This window comes from Rattus norvegicus, chromosome 1 (genome assembly GCF_036323735.1).
Source record: "Rattus norvegicus strain BN/NHsdMcwi chromosome 1, GRCr8, whole genome shotgun sequence".
Taxonomy (NCBI): domain Eukaryota; kingdom Metazoa; phylum Chordata; class Mammalia; order Rodentia; family Muridae; genus Rattus; species Rattus norvegicus.
The window spans coordinates 94,149,334-94,166,254 of NC_086019.1; positions in this window are offsets into that span (position 1 = coordinate 94,149,334).

Below are 16,921 nucleotides of genomic sequence, written 5' to 3' on the forward strand. Positions count from 1 at the left end.
GTTGCACAAGTAAAAGTTTTTAACTCAGGCAATGACAGTAAGTCCATATTAAGTTTCAAATTTAATATCACCACTTTCAACTTTATTCTTGTGGCTTTCTTTTTATTTTACACCAAGGTTTCTGATAGCAGCCATCGCTCTAGAAGATGCATGAAGTGCTACAATGTAAAACCAGCCTCGCTAATAATCCTGAATGAAGCTGAAGTCTTTAAATTGCTGTCCTTAAATATTCACCAACACAAGGCTGGAGAGATGTATCGGCGGTAAGAGCCCTGGCTTCTCTTCCAGAGATCCCCAGGCTCGATTCCCAGCAACGGCATGGCAGCTCACACAGCTGTCTGTAAATCCAGTTCCAGGGATTCTTGAAGTGGAAGTTTCTGGTTATGTCATGTGATGTAGACTCAAGTGGTGTTTTGCTGAGGCTAGACCCTAGCACATGAGGTGCTTGGAGAGAGTATAAACAGGACACAGTGGACAGTGACATGGGCTTGCATAGCTAGCTGTGCAGCTCTTCCTTGGACTTGCTTATTTGCTGATCTTCCCTTGATTGAGAGAGGCACAGCAGGCAACAGCTGGCGTCCAGGCTGGTTCTGGTCACTCCTGCTGACTCATGCATGACTCACGACTATTCAGCAGAGGCCTAACTGTTTCTGCTGGATCGCACCACCACTGCTGATTCGTGTTTGGTATCCACTGCTAAACTGGACTGCTGGCATCCTGACAACGGAGATTGGAATCGCCCCTAAGAACTCCTTCTAATCAGGTCCACATCCCCTTGTCCAATTTACCATCTTTCTCCCCTACCTTTGGACAGTGGGCTAAAAGGGGGGATCAAAGCATTTGAGAATATTTACTAAGGTTGCTTTTTGAAAACTCCAGGCTTACAGGCGACACCCAGTGTGGCTTAGGCAGGATGGGTAATTCTGCTTCAAATGTGGTATAGGAAAGGTCAGGTTATGAGGGGTTAACTTCTTTAAGGAAGTGGGCAAAACAGCATCTATGGCTGCTTTGTGACCTCCTACATTGTTCCCACAGGGGGGTTTTTGGTTTTGTTTAATGGAATTCATGTATGTCCTTTTGAAAAAGATCAGGGAGAAAGCTGACAATTCTCTTATGTTAGAGAAGATGGCGGAGTTTGTTGAGCCTGTGGAGAGTTTGCAAATAGAGTCAGAAGTGCTTGGAAAATCAAAAGAGCCCCTGGGATGAGAACAACAAGGTGCAGGCTTGATGTCAGAGACCAGGAATTTACTGCACGATGAAAAGGGGAAGCAAAATACACTGGAAGGTAATCTGCGACCTTGCCCTGCTTCACAACTCTTACTGCCAAGGGCTCAGAGCACCTCTGCAAAACTAGGGGCCAGGAAGAGCAGGAGATGGTACAGGTACGACTGAATAGTGTTCAGCCAAGCGCACCACCACAGGATTTGCTTGGGCCTACACAGGCACCTTCAGCCTTTCCAGTCTTTGTGCAGCACATGCCTGATAATGGTGGTGCTCCTGCCTGTAATCAACTGACCTGGCATCCAATAGAAATGGTAGGTCTAAAGCATTTTAAAGAGGCTGTGGTATTGTATGGCTTACACTCTCCATTTGTTAAAGAGATGTTAAACACTTGGGCTACACAGAATAAGATTATCCCCCAAGATTAGAAGGGATTGGTGTCAGCTGTTCTAGAAGCTGGACAAAAACTTACAATGGTTATCATGGCGGAGGCACGAAGCCACAAAGATAGAACAGTGGAATATGGCGAGGGGGATGTTAGTAAAGACAAACTGAAGGGCTGATTTGCCAGAACAAATCTGATCTGATGATGGCATAATTGAACAATGTCGTGTTGTAGCTTTAAGGGGCTGGGATATGACTGAGAAGTGGAGAATACATTCTACCTCATTTACAAAGGCAATACCGGGACCTGCAGAAGTGCTCACCGACTTCTTACAAAGACTGGGTTCAGTTGTAAATAGAGCCATACCAGACCCTGAAAGCCATACAGCCATTGATACAAATATTGAATGTAAATACTGAATGTAAGAGAGCAGCCAGACCATTGAGGGTACAAGGAGCCCTGGTAGATGAATGGATAAGAGAAAGACAACTGGTATTGATTTTCAGAAGCATCATACTAATATTGTAGGACAAGCCATAGCTATAAGTCTTAGAAATCTAAATGTCCAATGCTTTAAATGTGGTGAATTTGGCCACAAAGTGTCCAGTGGATTACCTATGTAGGACCAGAAGAGCAGACAGGGAAGTGGAAACCTTATGTAGCTAACATACCCATAAATTTATATGGAAGGGATTTTTTTTTTTTACAGCAAGGAGGTACTAAACTAAATGTTTGCATAATTCCAGGAACAGCAAATGAGGAAATTAGGGGCGGTGTGGGAGATGCTCCTGGGGAAGGTATTGATGCAGGTTGCTAGCATTCTGTCTGAGCTCCACCCACCACAGTTACCTGGCAACAGCCAGGTATGCCTGACACTGTAAAGGGGGCTGCTTGCCCCCTCCTCTCTCTCTTGCTCCTCTCTTGCTCTTATCCTCTTCTCCCTTTCTCCCCATTCCCTTGCCCCCTTCTCTCCACAGGTTCATGGCCAGCCTCTACTCATTCTATTTCTCTCTCTCTCTCTCTCTCTCTCTCTCTCTCTCTCTCTCTCTCTCTCTCTCTCCCCGCCTCTACTACCCTCTTAACTCCCCTCCCCATACCCTGAATAACCTCTGTTCTATACTATACCATCATGTGGCTGGTCCCTCATGGGGAAGGGATGTCTGAGCATGGGCCTGCTAAGGCACCCCCTTCCCCATACTTCACCACACCTCCATAGAACATAATCTCCCCTCTCTTTACCTTTTGATAAACACAAAGTTGGTGCCCAAACCCGGGATATATCCTCTCTTTTTCTTTTTATAAACACATCACAGGTGATCAAAAAAAAACAACAAAAAAAACAAACAAACAAAAAAAAAAAAAAAACATGCTATGCCCATGATTCAAAAGCAGGACATCATAGGAACTAAATTTCCAAATTTATAAAAAGGGCCACTGCTAATATACCAACAACCTTGCCCATAAAATGACCTGTATGGAAGGTGACCCATAATAAAAGAAAAATTGCAGGCACTTGAGCAACTGGTATAAAAGCAGCTGGAGACTCAACATGCCAGCCCATGGAATTCCCTGTGTTTGTTGTAAAAAAAAAAAAAAAAAAATCAGGTAAATGGATGATAGTAATGGATTTAAGAGCAATTCAACCAATGCGTCTGTTATAGCCTAGACTTCCTCTATTACTGAAATCAGGGCTAATAATAATAATTGATTGGGAAGATTGCTTTTACACAATACCCTTGCTTGAGCAGGATAGGAAAAGGTTTGCTTTCTCAGTACCTACCTTTGAATAACAGTCATCCACTAAAGAGATACCCCTAGAACGTACTTCCACAGGGAGTGATAAATAGTTCAACTTTATGTCAGTATCTTGTGCAACAACCATTAGAAATCATTCACAAGCAATTCCCTCAATCTATCATTTATCATTATGTGGATGACATTCTCTTGGCTGATTCTGACAAACATGTTTTAGAGAACATGTTGGAAGTAACACAAAGAATTCTGCCATGCTAGGGGTTATAGATTCCTCCAGAAAAAAAATATATAAAAGGAGATTCACTTAGTTGTTTAGGTTATAAAATCAACAACAATTTAAAAATGACCACAAAGTCATTCAATCCTGAAGAAACCGAAGGCTCACCCCAGCAAAACATCATTTGACATAACTAACTTTCCAAAGAAACTAGAAGTTTCCACTTCATGTTTCTTCCACAATTATCCCACATCCTTAATATCCATCCCCATATGTATTCTGTAGACTTCTGTGTGAATTAATTAGCATATTCATTATGATCTTTAGTGCACTATATCTTCTGCTGAGAATGGAGAGATACTTTCTCAGGAGAGACAAATCATTGAGAATCTGAGGGTCCAAAAGTTCTCAGTCTCAGTGGGATTTCCTTCCCCACAAATCTCTATCCTGAGTTACTAGATCCCATTCTGTATCAATTAATGTCCTTACTTTAACCAAGGCTGAAACTTTCACCGTAACCCAGCCAACCATATAATGAGGGCTTTGGTTTGATTTTGCACAACTTGAGCTCTGTGGCTGCTGGAAAGAAGATTCTCCTCCAGGGCATACTCAGAAATCTTGACTGTTTATGTGCATCTGGAGCAGTCAGTTCTATCAGAGACCTTCATTATCCTTCACTGGATTCTGAGATGCTAGACATGAGTTAATTTTATCATGAGCTCATTCTTTCCTTTGTCAATTTGTGTGGCTTAGGTTTTTCAAAGCCTAGGGTTTTATTTATTTAGGGTTTTATTTAGGGTTCTTAAATGCTTCAACTTCTCTTCTAGCCCACTGACCAAAGGGAGAGGGAAAGGTGGTTAATAGGACAGAAGAGTTATGGGCCTGTTTATTAGTAGTTCTTTGGGGTGATTCCAATCTTCGTTGCCAGGATATCAGCAGTCCAGTCCAGTAGCTCTCACAAACCATAATCAGCAGCAGTGGCTTGATCCAGCAGAAACTGCAAGGTCCTGCCGAGCCAGCATGAGTCAGCAGAATCAGCCAAATACCACTGCATGTCCAGCAATGCAAAAGCATCTCTCACTGTTTGTGGGGTTCTGTTTATGCTCTTTCCAAACATCATGTGCCCTCTCATGTGTCTGCTTCACCAAAAATCCTCTCACAAAACAGCTTCCAGAAAAACATCACGGGACACAACTGAGTTTCCAAAGAAACCAGAAATTTCCTCTTTAACTTTACCCAAAGATTCTAGGAGCAACAAACTACCATCATCATTGTCCATATTTTCCATAAATTGTCAGAAGTTTTTTTTTTTTGGAGCTGGGGACCGAACCCAGGGCTTTGCGCTTGCTAGGCAAGCGCTCTACCGCTGAGCTAAATCCCCAACCCAAAAGTTTTATGTACAGAGTCATAAATTGACTTTCTTGCCTCTCATAACAGTCGAATTAGGATAATAAAAAGCATTTGTCTCGATATGTTTGTAAAATAGCTCATATGGGCTTTCAATTCTCTCTGAGCTTCTAAGCAAGGATTTAGTAACTGTAAGTGTTGGCAAATCAGAAAGCCTATTCTAGATAATTTTTTAAATTTTTACTTACGTTTCTGTTACTCTAGAACTATGTCTGGTACCAAAATCTGTGTTAGTCAGGGTTCTCTAGAGGAACAAAACTATTAGAATATACATATGGTTTATTAAAATGGCTTACAGGCTGTGGTCCAGCTACTACAACAATGGCTGCTTTTGAATGGAAACACCGAGAACCCAGTAGTTGTTCAGTCCACGAAGCTGGATGTACCAGATAGTCTTCAGTATATTCTGGAATCCCAAAGAAATAGGCTGTAGGCTTGGATTTTTCTCTCTAAACCTACTTTATTTAGGGTTCTTAAACACTTCAACCTCCCTTCCAGCCCACCAACCAGGGATAGAGAGAGAGACACTTCTCAGAAGAGACTTTGACTTAGAATTTTTAAGCAGTGTTGAGACTGTGATAGACTATGAGGACCTTTGAAGTTGGACTTAGTGCATTTTGCATTATGATATAAGTACAGGCCTATGGGGGAGCAGGGAGTGGAATGTGGTGCTTTGAATAGGTATGGCCCCCATAGGCTCATAGAGCATCAAAGGACTACTGAGAGGTATTAGGAGCTGTGGCTTTGGAGTAGATGTGGCCTTATTGGAGGAAGTGTATCACTGATGTGGGCTTTGAGATTTCAAAAGCCCAAGGCAGGCCCAGTGGCCCTTTTTCTACTGCCTGTTGATTTTGGTGAGGATCTCAGTTACTTTCCAGCATCATGTCTGCCTGTGTGCCACCGTGCTCCCCACCATGACAATAACAGACTAAACCTCTGAAACTATAAGCAAGCAATGGCTTCTTTTCACAAAAGATGGCATGGCCATGGTGTCTCTTTACAGCAGTAGAACACTGACTAAGACAGCCATACACGTGACTTCAATAACTATAAAACGAAGTTAACTCATCAGTACTGACATACGCCAACATCATTCTGTACAGAACCCACACACTAGGCCGGTGTGGCGGTTGATGGGGATAGTACATCTTCTTGAGTGGCAGTGGCAGCCAGAGGGTGAAGTAGCTGGCAAATCACAGCTGTGGTCAGGAAGCATTGTTATGTTAACTTGAACTCTCTGTTAACATGGGATTTCATAGTACTGTGATAAAATTTGGCTTTGGGAGGACCTAAGGATGCAGGTCAGGTGGTAGAATGCTTGCATTGAAGGAGCTCCGTTTGTACGCCTCAGTGCTTCACAGACCTAGTATGGTGCTGCAGCCAGTAATCCTAGTATTTGAGAAGTAGAGATGGGAAGACCAGAGGTTTATGGTCATCCTTCGTTATATAGTAAATGTAGATCAGACTTAGCTACATAACGCTCCCCCCCTTTTTTTTTCTTAATGTGTTTTTAAATCATGGGAAGATTCTTAGAGTTCTTCATTACCTCCCATTTACCACCTCTGACCTTGTCATGGTTTGAATATGCTTGGCCCAAGGAATGGCACTATTAGAAAGTGTGGCCTTGGAGTAGGTGTGTCACTGTGGGCGTGGGCTTTCAGACCCTCATCCTAGCTGCCAGGAAGTCCGTATTCTGCTAGCAGCCTTCAGATGAAGATGTAGAACTCTCAGCTCCTACTGCACCAGGCCTGCCTGGATGCTGCCATGCTCCTACCTTGATGATAGTGGACTGAACCTCTGAACCTGTAAGCCAGCCCCAATTAAATGCCCTTTATAAAACTTGTCATGGTCATGTTGTCTGCTCACAGTAGTAAAACTCTAACTAAGACAGACATACACAAAACTATTCTATAAAACAAACAAAACTACAACAAAAAAGGAAGATCCAGAGCTGGGTGGCAGTGACTCACACCTATAATCCCAGCACTTGCAGAAGGCAGAGGCAGGTGGATCTCTGAGTTCAAGGACAGCCATGGCTACATGTCTCAAACAACCAAAAAGAGGAGGAGGAGCAGAAGCAGGAGCAGGGGGGGCTGGTGGAGGAGCAGGAGGAAGAGGAGGAGGAGGAAGAGGAAGAAGATCCATGGCTGGAGATCCTGGCTAAGAGCACCTGCTGCTCTTACAGAGGACCTGGGTTCAGTTTCCAGCACCCACATAGTGGCTCATTTGTAACCGAAGTTACAAGGGATCAGGATTCCACTTCTAGCCTTCAAGGACACTAGGTGTGCATGCAGTACACGCATACATGCAGGCAAACCTGTCCTGCATGATGGAAACCGGAAGCAAAGAGGTGTCTCGCCCACCTCGTCCGGCAAGGAAGACGCAACACGGTTGGATTCTTCTCAACAGCCTTTACTGCAGGACACCTTCTTTGTTGATACAGGGAGGTGGCGGCAGCCAGCCCTAAGTATTACAGCTCCAAGTGTTACAGCTTTAAGTGTTACAGCTTTAAGTGTTACCACGCCGAGCGGCAAAGCCGCTCGGCTTATATACACAACAGTATGCTAATCTTCCTTCAGGGATTGGTGGGGCACGAGTCACCCCACTGCCATCCCAGCTACTTGTCCTCCAGAGATTGGCGCTGCATGAACTCCCATTTAGCATAGTACCGCCCCAGCCAGACTGACGTCAGGTGCAAAACTCCACGCATGCTCAGTACTGTTGTTAGGAGGGCGCCAGATTCACCTCATTATCATACAGCTGCCGCACCGCTCCCTACATCTCCCCCTTTTTTGTTTAATAAAATGACTGGTCTAGATCTGGGTGTCACGTCAATCTTGTCATTGTTCCTGTCTTAGGTCGTTCCTTAGGTTGGTCCGAGCTCGAGGAAAGTTGCCCGTCCCTGGATACAATGACCCCACATGACTGTGACAAAAATGATCTAGGGCCAACTCTTAATCTTTCAAAGAGGCCAGCCATTTATTGGGAGAAGCACCATTGTCAATGGCGGTCATAGCCTGGTAAACAACCGCTTTGTGTCTGGCATGTTCTCTTTTTAAATGGCCAATAAACCAGAGACATAATGCATAAACCTCTTAGGGAGGAAAGACAGCTCTGTCATATGATACAGTGTTTCAATTTGTTCTTGAACTAAATCTATCCTTTGATTGGCTAATAGAAGGCCAGATGACAAATGAGTATTAAATTCTTCTTGTATCTTTAGCGCCATTGCAGTTCTTTCTACAATCTGATTGACAGTCTCAGCTCTCTGTATTTGATTGGTCATAGCGATTGCAGCTGTGGTAGCTGCGGCAGCAGACAGCACGATGGCTGAAATTATGGCTGCCGTAATTCCAAAATCTCTTTTGGTTCTCAGCAAATTAAGAATAGGGAAACTATCTGGGTTTGCCTCTACTGGGATTGGCACAAAGGAGGGAATCTTGACCATCACTGCGGTGTTATTGTTGCCATCCCAGCATTCAGCTAAATAGCAGACTACATCAGAGCTATTACAATTTAAAGCACCATTGCTTACATTAGTGCTTATCAGAAAGAAAAAAGGTGATCTAACACATACTGAAGTACTAGTGGCAGTATTATGTTCCAAGAGGTTATTATATTGAATATTGGTCAACCTGGTATCATTTTTTCTGGTAGCCGAAACATTATACAGCGTGAAGTTCTCACCCATCAACCTAGCAAAGGGGGTCAGGGATGTATATGCCCCTTGCTCATTGGACAGCACCCACTGAAACCAAGGCCAGAGATTATGCTTGGCAGTCTTATTCTCCTCCCAATCATACTGTACATGGCCAAGAGGAGGGGAAAATTCAAATCCCGGTAGGAATTGTTTTGTTCTATGGAATGGACTCTGACATGGGGTAAAATCAGGTGGAAACTCTTGATTCGGGGGCAAGCGGGTAAGACTCTACGACGGGTAGAGCTATTCTGTGCATAGTTACCTTGCCCTGGGCGTGATGGAACACTACAATTATGCATCACAATTAGTGTTGTAATGTTCAGATCAGCAGAACTATCGACTGACATGTCCTCGCTGGGTGAAGAGACTCCCTGGGCAATTTGACTCAAAGCAGCCAGGATGATCCCGGTGTTCATTGTGCTGTCACTCACAGGATTCAACCAATTAGCTAACGTGGCTCTACGCAACCAAATACAGGGCAGGGAAGAGTCTTTAATGGTAAAACATAAGGTATGCAACAGAGAAACGTTAGTGGCGGCATACCATTGGGGCATTTCTCCAGTTGGCACTATACAGGGAACATCACGCAAACAGGAGGTAGAGAAAATGGTTGGTAAAACAGTAGAATTGCTATGGACTGGCATGGGTACTGGCCAGGATCTGGCAATAGCCCACAGGGTGATCGAATTAACCTGTATTATCATTCCCAGTAGCAATAGCAGGGTTCGTAGTCTCATCTTCAGGAAGAGCAGAAGGCAATTTGAGTCAAGCGCTCAGGTACCCAAATTGGATTTTCTTGATTCTGCGGAAAAACACAAACAGCTCCCCTAGATCTCGAGATCACGGGATCTGGGCCACACCATTGATCAGTTAAGACATCCTTCCACTTTACTTCTGCATTAGTTATAGGTGTAGTAGCATGGCGATCCGCAGCAGAGCGGCCATGCGCATCCAAAACTAAGAAATTTAGAGTAAAAAGAGCTAAAGAAAGTTGTTCTTTTGGTGTTCGGCTGCTGGCAATTCCCTCTTTTTGTTTTTTTATCAGCTCTTTTAAGGTACGATGTACTCTTTCCACAATTCCTTGACCTTGGGGATTGTATGGCAATCCTGTAGTATGTTTGACCTGCATTGTCTGGCAAAATGCCTGAAAGGACTTTGCAGTGTAGGCAGGCCCGTTGTCCGTCTTGAGACTATCAGGCTTTCCCCAGGCTGCCCATGCCTCTAAGCAATGGCTAATGGCATTACGAGCCTTTTCACCAGTCATCAGAGTAGCATGTATAATACCAGAACATGTATCAACAGAAACATGAGCATATTTTAAATTTCCAAATTGAGATATGTGTGTGACATCCATCTGCCAAAGTTTTAGCAGGATCAGACCATGAGGCTTAATCCCTACATGAGGAGGGTGGTGAAATTGAACACAATTCTGGCAACTTAACACCACATCACAAGCTGCAGCTCTAGAGATTTTAAATTTTTGTCGAAGAGTAAAGGCAGGTACATGAAACTTTTGATGAAATTCTCTAGCGAGGTCAATCAGAGCAGCATGAAAAATAAACTCTCTATGAGTACTAGCATCCACCAGGGCGTTATTACTGGTCATGGGACCAGGCAAATTAGTATGAGCTCGAATATGTTGTATGAAAAATTTATTTTTTCTGGCCCAAATCAAATTTTGTAATTCTAAAAGAATTTGACATACAGTACTAGTCGACCGAATTGGCCCTGCAATTTCAAGTGAGCGCACCGCATTAACCACATAAACAGAGTCAGAAATTAAATTAAAAGAATCATGAAATCTTTTGAAAACTTCCAATACTATTTTACATTTTGTAATTTGGGGGGTACCTGGACTATATTGAATTAATACTGGTTCTTGAGAGTAAACCATATAGGCACCTACACCTGTTTTGGAGCCATCTGTAAGAATATCTAACGCTCCAGACAAAGGCTCTGAGGCAGTGATCTTAGGAAAGATCACTGGATGTTCAGTAAAAATTGTAGCAGCAGATCCTTAGGATAATGATTGTCAAACTCTCCATCAAAACTACAGCGCAATATGGCCCAATCATCTATCAATGCACACAATGTTTCTACCTGAGTGGTTGTATATGGTATAATAATTTTCTTTGGTGAAATACAAAAATGCTGAATGCAAGATTTAATGCCTAATACAGCAAGCTGTGCAACAGCAGAAGGGTAATATTCAAGGGTTTTATTAGGAGAAATATGGGGATAAATCCACAGAAGTGGACCTTGTTGCCATAATACTCCTGTAGGCTGACGAAAAGTTCTCAGTATACACAAAAGCAGAGGAGTGATTTTTGTTCCTAAATATTCTCCCATTTGGCCCATTTGAACCTTTTCAGGTGCTATGAACAATTGATTGTTTTTAAGCACCTTAACCACTTTTGTATAGGCCGCTTCTAGGGCGGCTAGTATAAACATTTAGCCAGCCCCCTGGGGAGCTTGCCCAGCCAACTTAGGCTTCTAGCTACAGATGCCGGCTCCGAAAGCCAATTGAAACTTTTTATTTATTTGTTCCTTTCTTGAAAGGAGTTAAAGCTACATCAATGGGTGAATCAACCAGCATTTAAAGTTTTAACCATTTTTTTTTCTTTTAAACATGAAACACAAAACATTCAAGCAACAAGAAGCAAAACCCAGACATAAATTGACATACATCCACAGCTTGGTGCACCAAGGACAAACAATAGACACAGAGGAAAAGGACTAGATGGTGTTCCACCAAAGAGACCCAGACATCCTACCTAAAGAACCAGAAATAAGCACTTCTCCAATAGGAGCCAGCAAGGAGGCAAGACGTCTCTCACCTCCTTCGGTTCCCAGAGCTCCAAAAAGTTTAGGCTCATTTCCTTCTTCCGCCAAAGCATCTGTGGAGAGTTCGGGAGGACTGTTTTTCTCAACCCCATTCTCTCTCTTGTCTAGGGTGTAAACTGTCTCTAGTCAGGGTCCAAAGACTAAAAGCATCTATGAGAATCAACTTTGTTTCTCTAGATTTTAACATAACTCTAAAAGAACACATACACAAAAACATTTTACCATATTACCTTGTCCCCTTTTGACCACTACCACTACCCCAAGTCTTTATCTTTGCACATGCTTTAAATTTCTGTGATACTTCTGAATTCTGCTTACTGGGGCCTTTAAAATCTGTATCCACCACCTGAGTTCCCATTCTAGGGGTCAATATGAGTCTGGTGGTGGAACTGAGGTGGAGTCCTGCGCTTCCTTTTGTTGCTCTGTGGGAGGCCCGGGACCCGATGGTTCTACCTTTACTTTCACTTTCTCTAAGCGGTCAGTGATGCTTTCTAGATTGTCTGACATTTCTAAGGTCAAGGCTTTTAAAGAATATATCTTATTTGTTTCCTGGTCCTGATTATCCTCTTTTTTCATCTCTGCCTTCTCTCTGTTCCTTTTATCTCCTTTTCTTTTCTTTTTTTCTTTCAAGACCTTTACTCCCTCTGACATACTATCTTGTTGCTCTGCAAGGACCCTCTGACCTGTCCTAACAGCTTTCTCACATCGTTTATCCTCTAAGCAGGCATGGACCATTTGTCAAAGAGGTTTTGGTCCGGGCTTAAGCTTGTTGTCTGTGGCTTCTCTATTCCACACAAAGAAAAAAAGAAACAAAATTATAAATCCTGCCCACAAAGGATCAACTTGAAACAACATTGCTGCAGACTGCAGACCTTTTAGCCTCTAACCCAAGGCTTCCATCGTCTCTGCTCACCTCCAGAGAACTTTATCTTCCCTTACCGGGAACTTTTCCGACGTCGCTGGTCCTGAAGCTGAAGAGTTCTGAGATCCACGAGGATGTCCTCGTCTCCGTACGGGCCACCACTTTGTCACGCCCACCTGGTCAGGCAAGGAAGACGCAACACGGTTGGATTCTTCTCAACAGCCTTTACTGCAGGACACCTTCTTTGTTGATACAGGGAGGCGGCGGCAGCCAGCCCTAAGTGTTACAGCTCCAAGTGTTACAGCTCCAAGTGTTACAGCTCCAAGTGCTACAGCTTTAAGTGCTACAGCTTTAAGTGTTACCGCGCCCAGCGGCAAAGCCGCTAGGCTTATATACACAACAGTATGCTAATCTTCCTTCAGGGATTGGTGGGGCACGAGTCACCCCACTGCCATCCCAGCTACTTGTCCTCCAGAGATTGGCGAGGCATGAACTCCCATTTAGCATAGTACCGCCCCAGCCAGACTGAGGTCAGGTGCAAAACTCCACGCATGCTCAGTACTGTTGTTAGGAGGGCACCAGATTCACCTCATTATCATACAGCTGCCGCACCGCTCCCTACAAAGAGGCTGGAAGGTAAAACCTGCCCTGCTTCTAGGGGCTGTAAAGATCAACAAATGGCACAGGTACAACAGGTTAATGTGCAGCCAAACGCACCTCGGAGAATCAGCTCGGGCCTCACGTGCACCTTCAACCTTCCCAAGCCTTTGTGCAGCACATGCCTGCTAACAACGGTGAACAGGCTTACAATGAATTGACCTGGAGACGGATACAAACGTCAGATTTAAAGCATTTTGTAGACCAATAGTAATGAACAGTTTACATTCTTCCTTTGTCAAAGAAATGCTAAATAACTGGGCTATGCACCATGGGGTTATCCCACAGGATTGGAAGGGATTGGTGTCAGCTGTTCTAGAAGCTGGGCAGCAGTTTCAATGGTTGTCATGGTGGAGGCACGAAGCCACAAAACTAGCACAACGTAATTTAGCAAGGAGGATAAATGTTACTAAAGACCAGCTGCTTGGTGAAGGCCTCACGCTGACTTATAGGAACGAATCAGATCTGACAATGGTGTAATTGAACCATGTTGTACTGCAGGTTTAAGAGCTTGGGATTTGAGGGGCTGGAGGGATGGCTCAGAGGTTAAGAACACTGACTGCACTTCCCGAGGTCCTGAGTTCAAATCCCAACAACCACATGGTGGCTCACAACCATCTGTAATGAGATCTAATGCCCTTTTCTAGTATGTCTGAAGACAGTGAAAGTGTACTTATATAGAATAAATAAATAAATCTTTAAAAAAAAAAAGAGCTTGGGATTTGGTTGAAGAACGGGGGGGGGGGAGGAAATCACCCCCCCCCTTTACTGGGATAATACAGGACTTTGGAGAAGCCTTCACAGAGTTCTTACAGAGGCTGAGTTCAGCTGCGAATAGAACTATAACAGGCCCTGAAACCAGTCAGTCATTGATAGAAACATTGGTATTTGAAAACGCAAATACTGAATGTAAGAGAGCAATCAATCAGACCATCGAAAGCATGTGGAGCCCCTATAGATGAATGGGTAAGGGAAACAACTGATATTGGTTCTCAGGGGTATAATGCCAGTATCAGTTGTGTCTAGAAATATCAGGAATCAAACGCTCGATGTTTTAAATGTGGCGAATTTGGTCATTTCCAAAGAAATTGTAAGGCAAAGGACCCATAGCACAAAATAACAGGTGCAAAGACTCTAGAGAATATGGTAATCATAGGCGAGAACAAGAAGGTTCTGGTTGTTATGAGCAGCAAAGGCTTCCAGGGTATTGTAGCTCTGTGGAAAGGGCAAACATTGACCAATGGACTGCCAATCTAAGAGAGACATAAGAGGTAACCTCTTGCCATCAGGAAATGAACAGAGGGGCCTGTCAGCTCGAGTCCCTGCAGTAAACAATATACCCATTTTCCTTTGGTCTGTCAGGAGGCAAGAAAACCAAAAGTAGGATTTCTGATCTTGTGCTTGCTACAGAAGGAAGTGCAGCTTTGGCTCTGGCCACAGATGCCCCTCTTACATTATCCCCAAAAGTGGAAAGTAATAAGTTAACCACTGGTGTGTATGGTCCCTTTCCTTCAGGGACAGTGGGAATAATCCTGGGAAGAAGTGGGTCAACTTCTCAAGGATTTATTGTGCATCCAGGTGTTGTAGATGGGGATAGCAAGGAAGAAATCAAAATTACAGCATATGTGAAAACGGAAATGCAGATTGATGCAGGGGATAGAATCGCTCAGCTGCTGTTTCCTGACATCAAGGGCAAGGCTGCTCCAGTAGGAAGGACAGGAGCTTTAAGGAGCACTGGAAAACATGTGTTCTGGCAAACAATGGTTAATGGTCAGAGACCCAGATTAATGGTACAACTGATGTCAGTATTCTTCCCCAAAAGTCTTAGAATCCAGATTGGCCACTTCAAAAGGTTTACACACAGTTTATAGGAATTGGCAAATTATCACAAAAAAGACAAAGTACCCAATGTTTTACCTATGTGGAACCAGAAGGGCCATCAGGGAAGTTGAGACCTTATACGGCTGACCTACCCATAAACTTATGGGGAAGAGAGCTTTCACAACAATGGGATACTCAGATTAATATTCCTGAAATTCCGGGGACAGCAAATGAGGAAAGTAGGGTAACATGGCAGATGCTCCCGGGGAAGGTATTGATATCAGCGACAGAGAACAGTCACAAACTGTACCCATGGTCAAAACACAGGATGTCACAGGGATGGAGTCTCCCAATTTATAAAAGGGGCTGCTGCTGACCTACCAACAGCCTTGCCCCTGAAATGGTTATCTAAGTGACCTCTGTGGCAAGAGCAGTGGCCCATAACAACAGAACAATTGCAGGCACTTGAACAACTGGTATAAAAGCAGCTGAAGGCTCAACTTATAGAAGAGTCCACCAGCCCATGGAATTCCTGTGTTTGTTGTGAAGAAGAAGAAGAAGAAGAAGAAGAAGAAGAAGAAGAAGAAGAAGAAGAAGAAGAAGAAGAAGAAGAAGAAGAAGAAGAAAAGAAATCAGGTAAATGGATGATAATATGGATTTAAGAGCAGTTAGCAAGGTAATTCAACCAACACGTCCTTTACAGCCAGGATTCCTTTTCTATCTTTGGTACCAAAATCCCGGCCAATAACAATTGACATGAAAGATTGGTTTTGTTCTCAATACTTGCACGAGAAAGACAGGGAAAGGTTTGCTTTCCCCGTACCTTCTTTGAATAGTAGTCATCCTCTGAAGAGATACCACTGGAAGGTTCTTCCACAGGGAGTGTTAAGTACCCCAACTTTATGTCAGTATCCTGTGCAACAACCATTAGAAATTGTCCATAAGCATTTTCCTCCATCTATCATTTATCGTTATGTGGATGACTCTCGGTTGGCTGATTCTGACGAAGATGTTCTAGAGACTATGCCTAAAATAACACAGAGAATCCTTCACCAGGTGTCCTTTCACGTGCTTGACTTAACAGAACATCCTCTCTCTCCCGTTGTCTGCTTCAGTGAAACATTCCTTCAGGAGTCTGCCTTAGCCTCTCGCCTGTATCCAAGGCAGGAAAACACTCCTTCAGGTGTTTGTTCCAGCAAAACACCATCCAACACAACTGCCTCTCCGAAGAACCCTTACGTTTCCACTTCACAAACCACTCATACACACAGAATAAAAATAAGTAAAACTTAGAAAAGGACACCTGACAAATTAAAGATGGGAAATTGAGGTGGTGGGAAAAGTGACTTTGGTGCCTCCAGTTTCTCAAAGGGCTTAGATTAAAAAAAAAAAAAACAAACTACTTTTAATAAGAGTTCTCAAACACTCTGACCCCCACTTCTAGCCCACTGTCCAAAGGTAGGGGAGACAAGATAAGGGGATGTGGACCTGTTTGATCAGACTCCTCTGAATCCTCATTTAGATCTCCCCAACCCCCACCTCCGCCTCGGTCATCCTGACATTAGCAGAGTCCCTTGATAAGAACATCTTTTATTGATATTCAAGTTCTCTCAGTGCTTAACCACCCACTCACTCATCATGCGGATTGACCGTAATTCCTCTGTTGCAACGCGTATTTATTTGAGAAAGCTCAAACTGGCCTTCGATTCGATTCCATTCGTAGAGCTCTCTTGCCTCATCTTCCTTGATGCTGGCATTAAAGACACGAGCCACTATGTTAGGCTTGTAGCAATCCAAATTGTTGTGATTTTAAAAAGACATTTGTTTATGTTTGTGTGTGTATGTGAGCGCTCAATGCAGCCTTCAGCAGACAACTTGCAGGAATAGATTCTCGCCTTCCACTGTGTGTCCCTGGGCCTTTAACCCTCTTAAAACCTTGCAGATTTAGCTGGTCTGTTTCTGTCTTTCTTTGACCCAGCACTACATCTCACTGCGAGTTTCCAAAGAACCGCCACTCAAGTGGCGACAAGCGGAACCACCGGATATTCTGGG